The sequence below is a fragment of the Pinus tabuliformis genome, chromosome 8 (genome assembly GCF_031772625.1).
Source record: "Pinus tabuliformis cultivar Carrire ecotype Pingquan chromosome 8, CPIR1, whole genome shotgun sequence".
NCBI lineage: Eukaryota > Viridiplantae > Streptophyta > Pinopsida > Pinales > Pinaceae > Pinus > Pinus tabuliformis.
In genome coordinates, this window is record NC_142294.1 from 1,368,045,134 (window position 1) to 1,368,052,749 (window position 7,616).

The window sequence follows — 7,616 nt, forward strand, 5'->3', positions numbered from 1 at the left end:
GTGTACTATTTTTAGCAGTTTTTTCGGGTCCTGATTCGAGACCCTAAACGACGTTTTTTGGGAAAACTGGGAGCAACATAGGTCTACGGACTGATGTTGCTTGTCCCAAAGTTGTAGTTCTCGGATAAATCTTTCTAACGAGATATTGTGCGCATCAAACGGAGATCGTATGCCAAAGTTACAACCCCGGGAAGTTGATGTACCAATTTACTCAATCGGGGCCCACAGTTTGGAATTTCATCTTCTAGGGTTAGGTTTTTGGATGTTTAGGGTTTTCCATTATTTCTCAACAATAAATAGGCCTTCGAGCCTCATTGTAACACAGTTCAGAGGCATGTAGCCGTCACATCTCTTCTTAGATATAAGCTACTATCGCCCTCGCTAGTTTATTTCCATTTATGTTTGTAAGCATATTTCAGTGTTTTACAGTAGTGAAATGAAGTATTATTTCTGCTGCATCTCTATATGTATGGTTATATCTATAATTTGTTGCATTCCTGTTTAAATCTGGATCAGTGGTATCAGAGCGGTCTGCTCTTTCTTTGTCTTTCTTTGCATGTCTCCAACGAGGTCGGGATATACGGAGTTAGGGCTTGAACTAGTTGAACCTTTGCAAGACCAGCCTCGCAAATCCTAATGGCCTCCCATGACAGATGAAAAGAAAGACGGAGAGCAGGAGATCCTATCAAAATGTTGCTCAAAGAGGCCCTTGAGCGACAAAGGAACGCGATGATGGACAACTTTTCCCAGATCCTTTAGCGGCTACCCAGGGGCGACACATGTACTTTCAGCAGCTACTATGGAAGCACCACACCCTTTAAGGTACAAGTTAACTTTGACATTCCCATATTTGAGGGTCAGATAGATGCATATGCCGTAGATAAATGGTTAAATCTACTAGAAGGGTATTTTTCTGTTCATGATTTTTCCAGCCGGGAAAATATTACTTTTTCTCTTCTCAAAGTTGTCCCCCACGTCAAGGACTGGTGGGAAACCTACTACGAGCAGAAGGATGAAAGTACGACCTTAATGTTTTCAACCGCACCCACTTGGAATTCATTCCGAACTGTCATCAAGGAGCAGTACTACCCTATCGGAAGCTATGAGGATCAATACATAAAGTGGACCACATTGCGGTAGGGAAGGGACCAAGACGTGCCGGAATGTACCAATATTTTCCATACCCTTCGCACAAAGTTGGGTATCAAGGATTCAAAGCAGAATTTGGTACTCAAATACCGTGGCTGCCTGCACAGGTACATCCAGGAAGAAATAGAATTCCTGAACATCTCCTCGCTTGGCACGACATACCAATATGTCGTCAAGATCGAGCAAAAGTTTAAATAGAAGAAGCGAGACTTTGGATCTGCAAATCCGAAGCAAGGGAAAGGTGCCCCCAAATTGCAGAACAAAGGACAAAGCCAAGGCGGGGCGGCCCAAGACAACCCACCAAAGCTGCAAGCAAAGAACAATACCGCGAAGCCGAAAAAGGACACGGGAAAGTGGTATGAGTTCCATAAGAGCTCCACTCACAACACAAGTGAGTGCCAGGCCAAGCAGTTGCTAGTGGCCGAGCTAAAGGTTTCAGAATCAGATGCATGTTCTGACTCTGAGTCAGAATCTGACAAGGGGAATGAAAAAGGGAAGCAGATTATCGATGCAGAGCCCAACGCTACCGTTGCCACCACGAAGATCCAGAAGGAAGAACCCGAAGATCCAAAGGAGGAGGAGCGTCTCTTCCACTCCCAGATGTGGGTCAAGGGCTCCCAGCTACAGTTCATTGTCGACAACGGGAGCCAAAATAACCTCATTTCGGCAGAGGTCGTGAAGCATCTGGGCTTACCGACCATAGCACATCCACAACCGTACACCATCGGGTGGCTTCACCAAGGATGGGATCTTTGCATGAGCCAACGATGTCGCCTTCCATACAACATCAAGCCCTTCACAGATGAGGTATTATGTGACGTTGCTCCCCTTGATGTTTGTCATGTATTATTAGGACAACCATACTTGTGGAAGCGATATGCTGTGTATAAATCAAGGCTCGTGTTGCTATTGCTACTTTGGGAAATAATTTGTACAGGATACCGGAGGTAGCATTGCCTACCACCATCTCTTTGGTTACTGCAAAAAAATGCAGTAAGCTCATTTCCAAAACCGGGAAATTTGTTTTCCTGATGATACGCCCTCAAGGAAAGAAGAAGACGGTGGCCACGACCTCCAGACAGGGCCCCTTCGCACGACAACTATAGATGGACAAGGTCGCAGAGGAGTACGAGGACATCTTCACCTCCCTCAAAGGGGTTCCTATGCAATGTCAGGTCAAACACTCCATCAATCTAACCCCAGGTGCGTCGTTGCCCAATGGACCAATCTATCAGCACTCCGTTCTGGAGAACGATGAAATCAAGAGGCAGATTCAGGAGCTGCTACAAAAAGGTCACATCCGTCCGAGTTCATCGCCCTGTGGGAGCCCGATCGTGTTGGTACAGAAGAAGGATGGGACTTGGAGACTCTGTATTGACTATCAGGCGTTGAACAAGATCATTGTCCGTAATAGGTACCCGATCCCATGGATTGATGACCTCTTGGATCAACTGAAGGGGTTAAAATATTTCAGCAAGATCGATTTGAAGTCAGGATATCACCAGGTACCAATCGAACCCTCCGATGTGTGGAATACTACCTTCAAATCCAAGGAGGGCCTTTTCGAATGGTTGGTTATGCCTTTTGGATTGACGAATGCTCCTGCAACCTTCATGAGGCTAATGGAAGACATCTTGCGGCCATTCACCTGTAGAATTTTGTAGAATTTTTCTACAAATCAGCTAGCTCTGATACCATGTAGAACTTTGTCTACAAATCAGCTAGCTCCGATACCAGGTAGAAATTTCCCACCTATAGATCACCTAGTAATGTAATGTACTAAAGCAAAACACTTGATCTACTTCTACAAACAATTTAGTGGAAGCTTAATCAACCATGAGAAACATCAATAAAAACACATATAACTAATATGAAGAAATCAAACACACGTAACACAAAATATATAAGCAGGGGAAAGCACCAGCCTAAAACCCCATCTCTGTATTATCATACAAAGTGGAAATATAGTCTGGATTACACAAAGCCTTAGCTTGGAAGCTATCCAGCTCTCAATATAATCCCTCTGCTACTCATAGATAGTCAAAGGCTTCTTACAAACCTTCTCCTCTGCCTTCCAAGTCTTCTATTTCCTTGTGCATTTTTCCTTGGGGTCCAGTGCTACCACTTGTGTGAATTGGCCTCTTCACACACTCACTAACCTCTGATCTAACTGCACAAACTTGAAGGGGATAAATCCTCATCATGGATGAGCTTCCTTTATAGGAAAAATATTCATCCAACTGATAGTACATTGTCCCTTCTCTGATCTCAACTGGGTCTTTGACAGAACTGACATGCATCAGTTATCCATGAGTGAATACTCAGTTATCTGAAAATACCAGTTGTCACATGCATGCAAGCATCAACAAACTGAATCTTATTAATTTAACAACTTGTTAAATTGATCTCACTAAACTTGACTAAGTTAAACTAAGTCAACTGATCCTCTCAATATAGAACTCATCCTTAATTCCTTAATCAGTGGAGCAAATCAAGGACACTTTCCCCAATTAATGGAGAAATTATTGCATGTTCTCACAAAGACTTCAAGTTTGATTTTCCTTAATTAATTAACTCAAGGAGAATTAATTAATTAATATTCAAACTACTGGTAAGACCAAATTCGAATTTACTTCCTATAGTTATACCAGGGACTGCTAAAAATAGGAATCCAACTTGAACTGCTAAAAATAGAACTTCTATTTTTAGCACTTTCATTTTTCATTCCATGTTGCCCAATCCAGCGCTGATGCCCAAACTGTTATTTTTAGCAATTTCTTGTTGCCAATTTTCAACATCACCAACTCACTTGTAGTGGTATACTTGGATGACATCCTGATCTTCAGCAGCCAAAGTTGGGAAGAGCACCTCCACCACATCTGACAGGTTCTCCAAACACTGCGGCAACACAAGTTATGTGTCAATTTGGAGAAATGCAGTTTTGGCATGACCGAGGTTTAGTATCTGGGATACATTATTGATGAACGGGGGGTGCATGTGGATCCAACCAAGATCCAAGTCATTTGGGATTGGCCATCTCCAACCACTCTGACAGAGCTCCGCAACTTTCTAGGTCTTGCCAACTTCTACCATAGGTTTGTGTTGGGATTTTCTCATATCACTTGGCCCTTGAGTCAAGTCACCAAGGGAGGAGCGAAAGAATAATTCTTTTGGTCTGAATCTCAACGGAAGGCATTCACAGAGTTGAAAGATCGCCTCTGCTCGGCACCAGTGCTCGCATTACTAGACTTGCAACAACTGTTTGAGGTCGAGGCAGATGCTTCTGACTATGCTATTGGGGCAGTCCTTACTCAACACGAACACCCAATGGCATATCACAGTGAGACACTTTCAGACACAGTCCAGAAGTATCCCACTTATGACAAAGAGATGTATTCCATTATGCAGGCTTGCCGACAATGGAAGCATTACATTTTGGGGAAGGAAACGGTCATCCACATAGACCGCTGACCCCTACAGTTCATACAGACCCAAGGGAAATTGCAGAATGATCGCCATCAGAAGTGGTCCACATACCTGTAATAGTTCCATTTGAATATCCAGTATAAGAAGGGCAACACCAATAATGTTGCAGATTGCCTCAGTCGACCACCGATCATGGCGTTAACCACCGTGCTCAACTCTGGTGGGCACGAGACTTCTGATTGGCCACTTCTCTACAAAAGCGACTCGGAATTTGGCCACACATACCAGACACTCTTGGAGGGTCAGCATGTTCCATATTTTCACCTCCAGGATGCCCTGTTATGCCACGTGGGTCACCTTTGTGTTCCTTCAAGTGAGCGTGCCAAGATGATTTGGGAAGCACACTACAGTCAGGCTGCTAGGCATTTCAGAGTTGAGAAAATGGTGGCAGTACTGTAGAAGTATTTATATTGGCTGAATCTTCGACAGGATGTTGGGAAGTACATCAGATCATGCATTGCCTACGCCATTTCCAAACCGACCATCAAGAAGCAAGGCCTCTATACCCTGATGCCTACCCCTAGTTGACCTTGGGAATCCATCTCTATGGATTACATGTCGGGCCTTCCTTCTACTAAGCATGAAAACGACTATGTTTTTGTGGTCGTCGACAGGGTCTCGAAGATGGCCATTATGGCAGCCTGCAAGAAGAATATCACAGCAGAAGCCACTGCTAAACTCTTATTTGAACGAGTGTGGGTACACTTTGGGATCCCACAATCTATCATCTCAGATCGGGACAACAGCTTCCTCAGGACATTTTGGTCTAGTCTTTGGTCGATGCTGGATGCCAAACTTGCTAAGTCCACAGTGTTCCATCCTCAAACTGATTGCCAGACAGAGGTTGTCAACAGGATGATTGTACACATTCTGCGCATGTACAACTCAAAGCATCCATGCGCATGGGATGAGAGCCTCCCCTATGTTCAACACAGCTACAGCCGGGCTCTCTACAGTTTGACTGGCCACAACCCTTTTCAGGTGGTCTTGGGATTCCAGCCATTATGTTCGATTAATGTGGCCAATGTGCCATTTGTAGCTACTCATGCAGATTCGGCTCATGTCTAGTTTGAAACAGATAAGGCAAACAACTTCATTGAGCACATCCAACATATTCTCCAGCAATTCCACGGCATTCTGGAGAAATCAAATGGCAAGTACAAGCAGCGACATGATCAACATCGGGTGCCACACAAGTTTCAGGTGGGTGACAAAGTATGGTTGCGTTTGCAAAAGGAATGCCTTATCGGAGCCTATCAGAAACTCAGACCACTCCGATATGGTCCTTACACAATTACCAAGGCTGTGGAAGACAATGCATTTGAGCTCAGCATTCCCCCATTCCTTGGCCTGCACCTAGTGTTCAATGTGGACCGCCTTCGGCCATACTTTCCACCATTACTAGACACATTCGACATTGCAGAACAACTCACACCCACAGAGTTAAATCCAGATTGCATGGAACAAGCTGCAACTGATCGGATCATGGACACACAGATCAAGCACACTCGCCAACAGAATATCCAACTGTATCAAGTTGTCAAAGCTAGCCAACTCCTTCACCAGGGCAAGTGGCTCCCCAAGGACCAAGTTCAACAGAGGTTTCCTCATCTCATGGAGGAACTCAACGCAATGGGGACCATTGCTTCCTAAGGGGGGAGGAATGATCCAGATGGATATTGGTGGCCACCCAACAAGTCCACTTGGACCCCCACCATTGTTTCTTTCAACTTTTCAGTTTCCTTAATTGTAGCACAGTTTACTATTTTTAGCAGTTTTCCGAGTCCTGAACTTTCAGCGCTGTTTTGAGGCCCTAAATGACGTTTTTTTAGGAAAACTGGGAGCAACATGGATCCATCGATTGATGTTTCTCTTCCCAAAGTTGTAGTTCTTGGATAGATCTTTCCAATGAGATATTGTGCGCATCAAACGGAGATTGTGTGCCAAAGTTATGACCCCGGGAAGTTGATGTACCAATTTAACCAAATGGGGCCCACTGTTTGGTGCTTCATCTTCTAGGGTTAGGTTTTTGGATGTTTAGGGTTTTCCATTGTTTCTCAACAATAAATAGGCCTTCGAGACTCATGGTAACACAGTTCAGAGGCATGTAGCCACCACATCTCTTCTTAGAGATAAGCTACCATCGCCATAGCTAGTTAATTTCCATTTCTGTTTGTAAGCATATTTCAGTGTTTTACAATAATGAAATGAAGTATTATTTCTACTGCATCTCTATATGTATGATTATATCTGTAATTTGTTGCGTCCCTGTTTAAATCTAGATCGTTCAAAGATTTGAACTATGGTACAACATGTTTAAAAGCCTGAGATAAAAGTCTAAACAATCTAGTTTTCATGCTTGCCGTGTTTTTATTCTCAACCAAAATATTAAATGTCTCTCTGGCTTTCGTAAGCTTTTGAATATTAAATACCCTAAATGGCAAACCTTTACTAGAGTGATTAAGGAAGTTTTAAATAGTCTTCATGGCTAAAAGTGAGGCAAGCTTGAAAGTTTTGAAGTTCTTGATGCACCCCTTTTGATCATGTTAAACGTTCAACCTGTAATGTATTTTGCAAGTTAACATTTACACCAGATTGCTATGTTCCCATCTTTCGTGCTGAGAGGCACATGCACTATTTCTCTAACATTACTATTGTTGATTATGTTCACTGAAAAAGAAAAATTAATGCTAATATTACTGCTATCGATTATGTTCACTGACAAACAAAAATTAATGAATGACTCCCTCGGGATTGATCACCTTGTTATTATTATGTATTATTTTGCATTCATTGTCTTAGTAATATGGATATTGATTTTTATATGATTGGATTTCAAAACATTACAAATATTTTCACAGATATTGCCAATTTAGCATTCAATTTTAGTTAACAGAGTTTAAATTTGTTAAATATTAGTATCGTTAATTATTTGAATGTAGACTTTTGTGAATAGAATTATTTAGATATCTGTCTTCCTG